The sequence below is a fragment of the Lycorma delicatula genome, chromosome 1 (assembly GCF_047948215.1).
Source record: "Lycorma delicatula isolate Av1 chromosome 1, ASM4794821v1, whole genome shotgun sequence".
Taxonomy (NCBI): domain Eukaryota; kingdom Metazoa; phylum Arthropoda; class Insecta; order Hemiptera; family Fulgoridae; genus Lycorma; species Lycorma delicatula.
In genome coordinates, this window is record NC_134455.1 from 213,715,855 (window position 1) to 213,729,379 (window position 13,525).

At 27.8% G+C, this 13,525-nt stretch overlaps 1 protein-coding gene across 7 annotated transcripts in view; it reads right to left on the minus strand.

Annotated features, from left to right (window-relative positions):
- Usp20-33 (Ubiquitin specific protease 20/33) overlaps positions 1 to 13,525 on the minus strand; it is a 130,978-nt gene that overhangs the window by 111,459 nt on the left and 5,994 nt on the right. The window contains exon 2 of one of the 7 annotated variants that reach the window (XM_075371851.1): positions 10,490 to 10,760. The exons of the other annotated variants lie outside the window; for them this stretch is intronic. The gene's annotated coding sequence lies outside the window, so the exon portion shown is untranslated. The remainder of the gene's footprint in view (positions 1 to 10,489; positions 10,761 to 13,525) is intronic. 7 annotated transcript variants of the gene reach the window in all.

The window sequence follows — 13,525 nt, forward strand, 5'->3', positions numbered from 1 at the left end:
CCATTAGTCGACAGATTTAACTGTAGGCTGATAGTTATCACATCTAAATTATCGTCCTAGTTATCGGTATCATTACCTGTATTAACAGGCATATTTTCAAATTACTATCTCAAAACAATTCCTTGAACAGCAGCATTTCACTAGTCTTCTTTTTCTAAACTTTCTAATGTTGTCAAATAATTAGAACTGGATTAAAATAGTTTTTTTACAAGAATTACAGAACCGACAATAATAGAAACACTAATTTTAGACAAACTTCTAGATTAAGATTCAAGTTGGGATTTGTTTAGAATCAAATAATCAAGAAAGATATCTTATGTGATATTTTCTAATGGAATCCTAATTCAGTAAGGAAATGCATTAGTATCCTACAAAATGCAAATTAATTTAAAGACAGGGAATTTTCTGTTTATTTCTATGTTGTGATTACACTCTGTTTCACCCACCCACTCTCTAAATTGTCTGTGTAATGTGAGGTTACTGTTCTATGGTTATTTAGTAATTTTCATGTTATAAATAATGTTTTGTCAAAATTTATTTAATTTTTTATTACATAATTGATTTTCTTATTTTTTGTTCTATCTTAACTATATATAATAATGGACATAATTATTTAAAAGAAGTTAAGTTAAGTAAATTAGTTAAAAGAAGAGACAGACTTATAGGCCACATACTAAGGCATCCTGGAATAGTCGCTTTAATATTGGAAGGACAGGTAGAAGGGAAAAATTGTGTAGGCAGGCCACTTTTGGAATATGTAAAACAAATTGTTAGGGATGTAGGATGTAGAAGGTATTCTGAAATGAAACGAATACACTAGATAGGGAATCTTGGAGAGCTGCATCAAACCAGTCAAATGACTGAAGACAAAAAAAAAATGGACATAACTCCAAGAATCCATTCGACAACTGTTTTCTTTTTGAGCAAACCAGTATGACACTCGTTTGTGATAATCATGTCACAGTGTGCAACACTCATGTTTCATACTGCTGTTTAGGTATGTTTGGTGGAGTTCAAGTATGGTGTTGGACTAGGGATAGTGTTGGTATTCACTAGGGATAGTGAATGTGACTTTAAAATAATTTAAAGAAAGTGTTTCCTTTACACCTCAAAGGAGAGGCAAATGTTGCCATAAAATAATACCTACTTTAACACAGGATCAGTTATTAGTGAGAAAAAACAAACAATCCAAAATTATCTGCTGTGGAGTTGAATCAAGAATTAGCAGCCACTGGAACACATTTAGATTTGACACCTGTTAGACAGTGACTTCTTGCAGTTGAACAGAAAGCTTGTCGGCCAGCTAAAAAGCAACTTTTAACACCAGCAATATGCATAAAAAAAAAGCTCTTTGGGCCAAAGTACATGTTCATTACTTTGAAAAGCAGATGATACGTTGAAAAGTGATGGATTTATCAACATTCGGCAGGAAAGGGTTGTGATGTAGCTTCAAAACAAATTCTCACAAGGCAACAGCAGAGTGTTTCAACTTGATTTTATCCCATGCCATACTGTCAAAAAAGTGGACAAATTTTTCAAAGAACAAAACATTAAAGTGCTCCTGTGGCTAGGTAACTCTCCAGACTTTAAACTGAATTGAAAATCTTTGGGCAATAGTCAAAAACAACTCTCAACAATAAATTTTACTACAAAATTGATCTCATCAAAGCAATAACATTGATATGGTTTAATGATGAAGGAATAAAAAAAATGTGTTGTATACTTGCTGAATTGATGCTATATCATGTGCGTGAAGTGATTAAGAATAAAGGAGGGCATAATAATTACTAGATATTTGCAAATTGTAGATATAATATTTTTTCTAAATAACTTTTATGTTAGTTTTAGATGTTGCTTTTTACTAAATATCATCTGTATTTGCACTGTAATTTAGATAGTGTAAATGTAGTTTTTTATTGGTTTGTATAGGAATAATGATCACTCGAAGTACATTTTCTAAAAGAATTAAATGTAATCTTATCTAAAGTAATGCTAAAAAATAAATACATTGTTTTTGTAATTGTTTTGACAAGAAAGTAGAAATAATCCAGATGAAAACAATTTTGCATTGCAAAATTCCTATACCAATACTTACATAAGTCATTTAATAAAGTATTAATTTTAATGAACCTGGAAAGAACCATATATGTATGTAACTTGTACAAAATTAATTTATACAATTCAAATCCCTGCAAATGGAGTAAAAATGCTTTTTTTTATTATATCTATGACACCTGGTAATTCACAACAAATCAAAATTTTTCAGATATTAACTTTTTTTTAAATATCCCCCAAAAATAAAATGACAACTTAAGTAGGAAGCAAGTTTATTTTATTAACTCACTAATGAACTTATGATCAGCATTTCATTCTCTAATATTAAGACTTTTTAAAAGTTCTCAGACTTTTTTTATTTTCATACAACTATAACATTAGTACTGTCCAAAACAATTGCTCAGCAATGAGAATCATACTATTTAATTATTTAGTGATAAAACAAATCAATGACACTCCTCAGAATCGCAACAAAATATTGTTATTGTTATAAGATAAAAATATTTTTAAGTTTTTAAATAAAATTAACAATTACAGTTCATACACTACATCACTAGATTAATTAAATTAATCTAAAACATTAGATGAAACCTGATATTTCTTTAACTGTGTCGTAATATTTTAAAAAATAATAATAAAGGTCTTTTAAAATGTTTAATAAAAATCCAGATAAAATGTTAAATTAAAAATCTCTGTAGGATTATTTATTCTGTTTCACAAGTATTTATAAAACACACTTATTAACAATATTATAAATCAAACTATACAAACTACAAATATTTAATTTAAAGAACCTATAGAATCTTTAGCAAATCTTTTAAAGAATGATAAATCAGGCTGTACTCATTATCTTAATTAAAATTAAAAAAGTTTGGTCAGTGTGTTTCAATGTACATAATACCAGAGAAGTGATTGCATTAATGAGCTAACAAGGTATGAGGTAGATTATTTTTAACACAATATAGGAAAATCCTATACAAAAAGCTCATCCTAATGACCGACACATTTTTCAATAGAAAAAAAGTTTCTTTACAGTTTTCTATTAACCGAAAACAAGAATGATGGACGCATAAATAGAATTTCAAACAGAATTTTGAATTATTGGAATACAATATGTTGAGACTTGTTTTATCTACTCATTGGAGGTAGTATTTATTTTGTTGTTTTATTACTTAATACAAATTATTATTCAATTATTACTACATACAGATTAATTAATTATTATATTTATTTATTAACCCAACAACAAATTTTATAGACAATTTAAAAATAAATAAAAACATTAAACTTCATATCTCTGTGTTCAGGGACCAAGAACTTCTAACAAACTGAAAACAAATTCAGAAATTGTGTTATTCCCTTCATGAATGAGCTAGGAACAAGATCTTTTAATCCGTCTACCATGTGTCAAGATATCTTTGTCATATTAACAGTCATGTCTTTAAGTGATTATACAAATATAAAATTATTTCAGTTTCCTTAACAGCAGTACTTTCCACGTCATACAAAATAAAACATATCAGCAGTTATTTAAAATATATTAAAAACTTCATTTGTTGGTTTATAAAATGACACAGACAAGGAAAAGTACAGCACTGTAAACATTATTAATGGTAAAGTATATAACACTGGAGACACTATACTTACAACAATGAAAGGTGAGATATGAGTTATTTGAAATATATTTTATCATAAAAATAAATGATAGCTCTAATATTGAAAACTTATTTCAATACATTTGTTTTGTGACTGGTATAGCCAGGCAGTAGTGCCAATACAAAGGAAGTAGTGAAATCTAATCACTATTGTTATTACTGAAACAAATAATGTGTCATAAAATAAATAAAAAATTTGTTGTGAGCTTAGCATAGTAGGCTAAAATTTAAAATCATAAATGTCAGAAAAAGAATGTTACAAGTATGATTTACCTGAGAATAGCAAAGAATTCACTTTTATAAAATTGATAAATACTTATAAATAAGTTTTATAGACAAACATGAAAATTTAGCTCTCAAGAGTTCAAATTGCTGAATAGGCAAAAATCACACAAAAATTATCTGAAAGAAACAAAACATTAAAGGAATGAACACAAATATTTTAACCATAATAACTCAATATTCATATATTCTTTTGAGGATCCGTAGACTTCAGCTAATGATTTGAACAAAATTTATCTTACCATTATTAAGAGGCAGAACTGTCAATGGCTTTAAACATTTCCTTCTTGTATGGACCCTAAAACCAGTTTTTTTAACACAAATATATATCAGCACAGTGTCTCTTCCACTGATTTAATGAACAATCAGTACTGTAGAATGATCTCCATAAATCTGGCAGGATTCTTAGAAGTAGTACTTTAAACTAAATATTTGCAAAAATGATTGATTTTTAGCCACAGCTTGCTTTATGTTACCACTATATTTTTGGAGTCTGGGAATAACCTAAAGGTATTTTTAATAAATCGGATTATTGGCTGTAAATGAATAAAATGATACAAAAATATTTATACGTAGTCAACCCAAAAAAAATCTCTTTAATGAACATTAGTCATGCTTTAAGTAATGACATTTAAAATAATGGAAATATTTTATACAAGAACTACACACTTCAGAATTCTAGAGAAAACTTTTCCTAAAAAATAATAAGAATACTGCACAGTTTTGCTATTAATATTTTCTAGTAAACAACCATATGTACCAACATTTACATGACTTGCTGAATAATTATGGTTCAATAATCAATTTTAGGAAACTAACAGCCAAAGCACAGTATGTTCTTATGAATCACTCAGAGACATCAAATTATAATGTACAATAAAAATTTTTATTATTTAGAAAAACATACAGCACATAGGCGGGTGCTAGCCATGATAAATTCCTGCTTTCTTTTACTGAGGACATTTTTCACTTATACGTAGAGAACGATGAAGTTTTTGAAAAAATAGCATCATTAAAATTTGAGATTTGTAGGTATGTGCTAGCCACAATGCGTTCCTGCTTCCTTTTGCTGAGCAGAGTTTTCGCTTTTATCTAGAGAACAATGAATTTTTTTTTAAATCACAAGGAGATACTTTTTTCCTGTTTTAAGGAACACTATCATTAAAATTTTAAAATAGTGTAATTTTTAAATCTTGTTTCCCAAAGTAGCACCCCTCCCCCTTTATGGTTAAAACAATTTAAGATAGACTATGTTACTTCCAGACTGAAGACCTGTTGCTAAGCTAAAACTGGTTGTAATTGGTTGGATCTGTGAAGCTACAGAAAAGAAGAGACATACATAATAGTTAAATACATTACCACTTCTTGTAAGCGCACTCAGGTAAAAGACTTGAAAACAAACCATTTCAATCCTATACTTATATGAACTTTTTTCATTATTTTCACCAGTAGAAAGTGTCTTGCAAGTATCTCCGTTTCTTCCTGGGACATTCTGTATACATTATTTATATATTTTTATTCTTTGTACGAAGTAAAGGAAGTATTGTGATCGCAAAAAATTTCAGTTTCAGATTTCAACAGAAATATCCATTTTGACTAGTTTAGACGTGATGTCTGTATGTACATATGTATGTATGTATGTATGTATGTATGTATGTAAACCATTAGCCGTAGTACGTTGGAATTTTGGATTTAAAACTGTTATAACATCTAGTTCCGCACCTCCCATTTTGATTGCAATCGACAGAATTGTGTCCAAAAAAGCCAAAAATCCAAATTATTTTGGATTTTGGACGTTTTCTAAACTGCTTTAATAAGCCCTCATTGAGAGCTATTCAATGATATATAATAAGTGGTACTTATTTTTATTGGTTCTGAGTTATAACCGAATTAAATTTTAGTTAATGAAACATTTGGATCTTACACGGGGAAGGCACATTGGTTCGAATCAGACTTCATCACCTTTTCTTTTTTTAAATTTAAATATATTGATTTATTTATTAACCTGTGATTGTAAAAAAAAATTACAATAAATAATTATTCAATAATAACATTAAAAAAAGTATGAAAAAAATCAGAAGTTATTCATGAAAACTTTATGTACTTTTAAAAATGTGTATATGTAATTTAATAGGGATTATTAAATACGAGGTCTGTAAATAAAGTAATGAGATTGGTTCAGAAAATCTTTTTATTTACAACCCAATTACACATAGACTCTATCACCTTCAAAATAGTTCCCTTGGGAAGCCATGCTATGCTTCAAATGGTTTTCCCACTCTTCATAGCAGAAACCAGAATATCCTTCAGATGGCTGGTTACATTTTTTATGTTTTCTGCTGTTCGAAAATGGTGTCCTCTGAGGTGATTTTTTAAAGTCAGGAACAGGAAAGAGTTGCAAGGCCTCAAGTCAGGTGAATAAGGTGGTTGAGCAACTATAGGAATGTTTTTCTTTAACAAAAACTCATTAACTGAGTGCAGTATGACAATGAGCATTGTCATGATGCAGCATTTGTCTTTGATGACTAGTCTTCTTGCGCAGGCAACTCTTTTCTGCAGTCTTTCAAGAATTTCTCAATAAACTTATTGATTTACACTCTGTCCTGCAGACAAAAACTAACAAAGTCTCTGATTCGCTAACATTGTTGTCACTTTTTGATGTTAATGGTCTTCCAGAGCGTGTCGTCCACAACTGATTCCCAGCCATTTGAAAATGCTTTAAACCACCTAAAAACCTGGGCTCGTGACAGAGAGTCATCTCCTTATGCCCTTTTCAATTTTTAAAAAGTTTCAGAAGCATTCTCACCAAGTTTAACACAAAACTTGATTGCACAACATTGCTCATAATTAGTATCACTCATTTTTGTAATGAACAAAAACTCATTTCACGAAAAGTTTGTTTACGTCTCAGTGGCAACAATAGACTAAAAATATTAATACCTATAATAAATCAGCTGTTTATATAACCATATGTTTACTAGTAACTTTACAGTATTGCCACTTTGGCTGTCAAAAAAAAAAACCAGTCTCATTACTTTATTTACAAACCTCGTAATAGATTTGGTCTGATTATTTAATATTAATTGAAAATTATAATTTAGAATTGTATGTTTTTAAATTTTCTAGTTTAATTTCTGTTTAATTTTATCTAATTATTCTGGAATTTCTGTTTAATTTTAAGTTAACTATAGAGTCATCATGCCCAATCTTTAATAAATTGTAAGAAATTCTTATCTTTTAGTTCATTACTCCCTTGATATTATCTGACAATATTCTCCCTTAGTCGAAGTTGATCATCATTTTGTTTAATTGTTTTTTGTTGCCAATCATTTAATCATTCTTTGGTTTGATATAATTCTTTTAATCTTAATTTGTGTACACGTTCTAAAATTTTTTCTGTCTTTATATTCATCATCCTCTTAAATCTTTTTATTCTTTCCTTGGTCTTTCAACATTTTCTTCCTCTTTATATTTATCGTCATCTCTTAATGTTTTTATTCTTTCTTTGTTTGCAACATTTTCTTCCTTTTTATTCTTTCTTTGTTTTTAACATTTTCTTCCTCGTTATACTTATCTTCTCTTAATTTTTTTATTCTTCCCTTGTTCTTAACATTTTCTTCCTCTTCATATTCATCTTCTTTTCTTTTTTTAGATACATTTCTTCATGTTATCTTTCTTTTTCCTGTATGATTGTTTCTTTCTCATGTTTGATTATTCACCAAATAATTCAATAATAAAAACTGAATATTTTACACCATAAGGTCGAAATTAAAATTTGTAACCAGTACACAGGAATTCACTACAGGAAATAGTTTAATTATCATTAACTTTTATTTATACTTTTCAACGATATATTATAAGTGGTACTTATGTTTATTGGTTCCACAGTTATAGCCAAATAAAATTTTAATTAATGAAATATTTGGATCTTAGGGGAAGGCACATCAGTTCGAATCAGACTTCATCTCCTTTTTTTTTAAATTTAAATATATTGATTTATTACTCTCATTGTAAACATTTTTTATGTTGAATAATCCAATAAAAAAAAAAAATTAGAAGTTTTAAATGAAATAAAATTTTTATGTACTTTTCATTTTAAAAAAATGTGTAAATGTAATTTAATAGGCATACAAAGAAGTCATGTGTTGTCCATATCAAATTTTTTATATATGTTTAATATTGCCTATTTATTTTAAATACTTCTAAGTTTCATATGTTTATATATTTTCATTTTTTCATTTTGCACATACTGATAAATGATTGAATTTAGTACTCATTATGGTAAAAAACTAAAACACATAAAAAAAGATCAATAAAGAATCCACAAAGTACTTTTAGCTTAATTACCAAATTTAAAAATGCTGATGCTCTTGTGTAAATAAAATGCATTTTATCCATCCGTTGGACTGATGTTTTCTTCTTTTCACTCAATTCAAGTATAGGTTATGTTCAAACTAATGAATAAAACTAAGGGTTGGATAAGATTGTCTGCCAAAACTATATATATATATCAAAGATTAAAATATAAAAACAGTTTACCACCAAGAGTACAGAATTCAATATTGCCTCTTACCTTAAGCTTATTTTTTTCATAATAGTGCTTTCAAGGGTGTCCCTCATAATCAATTACTTTTATTTTAAAAAATCACACATTAAATTCAAAACATTAAAATTATAAACTTATAAAAATATGTAGTCATAAATATTAAAAAATTGTAAAATTAAAAAAGTTTTTGTTAGGTGGCTAGTACTGTACTGAAATTATTTGAATTTATTTAAATTATATAAATGTGCTGCTATCTAAGGCGGTTTTGATAAAAAAGTTATCATCAAATTCTGTCTGTCATTAATGAAATTAACTTTTGCCTATTCCTGTATATATATAATACTTGTCAAAAATATTTAATTATTATTATTATTACATCCTTTTACAATTTCTACTATATGTAAATTTGTATCCAAATCGGTGATTGAATGTTTAATGATTATTATTAAATGGTGTGCAAGAATGGAGAAACCTAACTAGTTTTTATAAGATCTAAAATGTTCTGCAAACCTTGCCCTAAATGATCTACTAGTTTTCCCAATATAAATTTTGTTACAATCATTGCATCTTATTTTATAGATACCACACAAATTATTAGGTTCATTATCATTATGAATTTTTAAATGTTTTATTATATGATTGTATGGTCTATAAGCTATTTTATATTTTTTATCATTGTAAACATTAACCACATTTTCAGTAATGATATTAGCATAGGAATATTTTATATCATTTCATGAACACTTTTATTATTTATAGGTATCAATATTGTTTCATATTAGATTTTAATTTCTGTTTTTTTATAAATATTATCAATTAATGTTGTGCTATATCCATTTTTACTGCAATATATTATCTATTTCTAAATCCAGTTTTTCTTTATTATTATGTGTGTAATGTATTGCTCTATTTTAAAATATTTGTAAATGTATTAATTTTGTGTGCCCAAGGATGATTCGAACTTCTGTTAATAGTTATTTTGTTAAGTTGGTTTCCTATACAGAGATGTTATAATTTTGTTACTTTTACTAATTTCTATGTAAATATCTAAAAAATGTATTTTTCTATATTTGTCAATTTCGAAGGTTAATTTAAAATTATTATGATAAGAATTAAGTTTTTTTTTTTAAATTATTAAGTGTTCATTATTTATAACAGGTTCATAGAGACTACCAAAATATCATCAACGTATCGAACCCATAACTGAATTTTATGAATGTGGGTATACTATTCTATTCTCAAATTCCTGTACATAGATTTCTGCCATAATGGCAATCCCATTGGTAAAGTATTATATTGTGTGTAAAATTTATTGTTAAACTCAAAATAATTTTGTTGACATATATTTCTGATGATAATTATAATATTATCTATAAATTTCAGGACTTTATTACTAATTTTTAATTTATTCATTATAATACACGTATTTTGTTCTACAGGGATACTAGAAGACATGTTTTAATTCAAATAACTTCAGTACAATACTGTATATGTAGCTTGTTAGACACGAACAAAAATTTCTTTTATTTTTTAATTTTTACATATTTTTTTACATGTTTATAATTTTAATGTAAGATTTTTTAAAATAAAAAGTTTAACTGATGATGAGGAAACCCTCAAAAGCGCTATTACAAAAAAAAACAATAATAATAAGGTAATAAAACAATAACAATAATAAGGTAAGAAGTATTATTGAATTCTGTACTCTTGGTGGTAAACTGATTTTATACTTTTATCTTTGGCATAATTAGTACAGAGGGGATATGGACAAATACAATAAAAAAAGAATAGGTTTGACTAAGTTAATATATATATATATATCAAAGATAAGACATATATATATATATATATATATATATATCAAAGATAAGACATATATATATATATATATATATATCTTATCCAAGATAAGATATATATTACGTTATGGGTTCGATTTTATGTTGCTCACCCTATATATCCTGTGTGTGTATATATATACACAAAACCTTATAAAGCATCTTTTTTGTGTATATATAAATACAGTGTAACAAATCAAAATGTATCTGCAGGTTCATTTTCAGCTTCTACTTATCAACATTAATAAAAAAATTGTTTTATGTAAAAATTATTGCTTTCCTCCTTTTTCCCCTTCTTCATACCATTTAGTTTTTAAATAAAAATTTATATCTCATGATTGGATAGAGAATAATATTTAGTATACATGTTTACATCAACTTGTGCTAAGAGAAAAAAAAATTAAAATGTAATTTTTAAAAATAATCATTAATTTCAAAAGTAGCAGCCATGTCAATGTGTAATCCAATAATTCTGTAATGTGTTAATCTATTCATTTTAAACAAAATGACTTCTCATTTTTGGTCAATCAAAAAAAGATGAGTTATTGCAGAAAATTGGTGACATAATTTTTAGTAGTGAATATGAAATCAGATTTCATATTCACTACTAATAGAAAATTGAGCTGCTCGGGGGAACAGAATGGTAAGTGCCAAAAGGAATGTTTTAAAATAGAGAACAAATAAATTTCTCATTAGGCTACAAATCTGAATAATTTTATTTTCACCTCAAAAATACATTTGAACACCATATAATTCAGTGGTACCGATACAAAAGAAGTCACAAATAAAGAACCTGACTGGAATAATAAAATTATTGATTACTGACATGGAGATACCATTATGTTATTCATAACTAATATTTGACTAAACACTTGGTACAATTATAATGACATATGAAATTTCTAATACCTTCAAGTACAGTTAACAGTCCTGATTGTCAGATTGTGTATTATTCAAACCTGTAGGCTTAAGAGAGAAGAAAAACGTGTGGTGTATGTAGGCAGAATAAACTGCAGGAGGAATAAAACATCACTATCTTTGTTCTTATCTACAGGCAGAGATTCATGATATTTCAGTTGAAGTTCTTGAAGACTACTAGGTCTCCCATGCTTCCTCAGGCTGACCTCCTCCCACACATCATTGCAGGAAGTCCATGAAACGAATACTGGAAGGGTTATCAGCTTCTATTTTCAAACAACACACATCCCTTAAATTGACTGCTTGTCCTGCAACTGTCTTGTTTCAAAGAACAAATGATTCTTTTGGATTACTGACTTCATAAAAATCATGTCTTGACATTTCAAATACGTGAAATGGATTTTTACCACATTTTTTTATTGCATCAGCCATCAGCCCACAGTCCTGGACTGAAGACTTCTGGTACTTATCAACGAGTATAATTTTCAATTGTGGCAAAGTCTCCATCGGAAGGCAACATTGTATGGCCACTGACTGGAAAATGGTGCTCAACAACTTTAAATCTGCTGGTTAATATTAAATGTTCCCAAAATAACACCATGTTCCAGTTTTTATTCTGACCACAACAGTTGTCTGAATCGCAACAAGTGTGTTTCCCCTAATATAATATTTCTCAAAGTAATCCAAATGACAGCTGGCAATTTCCTCCGAACCTCTTACTGTGATGGTCTCATTCCACAAAAAACAATAGGGGTATTCCATTTTAATTCAACAAATGATCAGCGCATCACAATTTTTTATTTTGATGATATTTGATATATGATAACTACCCACCTTGTAGTGGCCAAAAATTTTTTTTTTTATATAACAAAAATATTTTTCTTGAGCGACAGATTATTTCCTAACCTGCCAACAGGTAAAAACAGCCATTTTTTTCACTTTTTCCATGAGTTATAGCATTCTTACTTTACAGCACACAGAGATCAAAAAGGGCTTTTTGGAAAGGGTAAATATGCAACTTCATCTTAGTATACTCAAAATTCATTTTGTTATATAACCAAATCTTATAATGTTAACTGAAGTTATGTTTGCAAATTGTTTTTTCAAATTTTGGGCCCAAAATAAATAATGAAGAGCTTGGGATAACAGGCCTATTTTTTATCTTTTAACTCTTAGGTACTAGTAGTACTTATAAAAAAAAACTGACTGTTACAGTGCATCACTATTTTTTATTTTGATGATATTTGATATAACTACCCACCTTGTAGTGGCCAAAAAAATTTTTTTTATATATCAAAAATATTTTTCTTGAGCGACAGATTATTTTCTAACCTGCCAACAGGTAAAAACAGCCATTTTTTTCACTTTTTCCATGAGTTATAGCATTCTTACTTTACAGCACACAGAGATCAAAAAGGGCTTTTTGGAAAGAGTAAATATGCAACTTCATCTTAGTATACTCAAAATTCATTTTGTTATATAACCAAATCTTATAATGTTAACTGAAGTTATGTTTGCAAATTGTTTTTTTCAAATTTTGGGCCCAAAATAAATAATGAAGAGCTTGGGGTAACAGGCCTATTTTTTATCTTTTAACTCTTAGGTACTAGTAGTACTTATAAAAAAAACTGACTGTTACAGTGTCCATTAAAAAAATGGTCGCAAAATTGTACGATTTTGAAAGTATCTCAATTTTGGGGCCCAAAAACCACAGGTGGCAAAAATCTGAAATGTTTACAGCAATAGTACTTTTTATGTACTGTAAAACCATATAAAATTTATCTTTTTACTCAAAGGGGTTGACAAGTAATGAAGCCAACAAACCGCTACAAACACTGTTCCTTCTAATCATAAACATTTCCAAAAATACTGATATGTATTTTTTTCAGATTATAAAAATTACGACTGAACTCATTAGAATGAATAAATTGATAATTAATTAATAGTCAATTACAAAATGATTAACAATTCAAATACATTTAACAAATTGTTCAATTAACTTTTACTTTATATTCCTGTTAATGAAGTTATGAATAAATTAGCACTTTTTGATAACAAACATAACTAATATAACTTAGTACTCCTGTAATTTTTTTTAACTGATACATCTTCATTCATCCTTAGTAATGAATTCTGTTCCAGCAGCTGATAGAAAAAGCTCTGAAGGTGTGAGAATCTTTAAAATATTTTCTAGTTGAACCCATGTTTGATTATCCCTCAATGATTTCTTG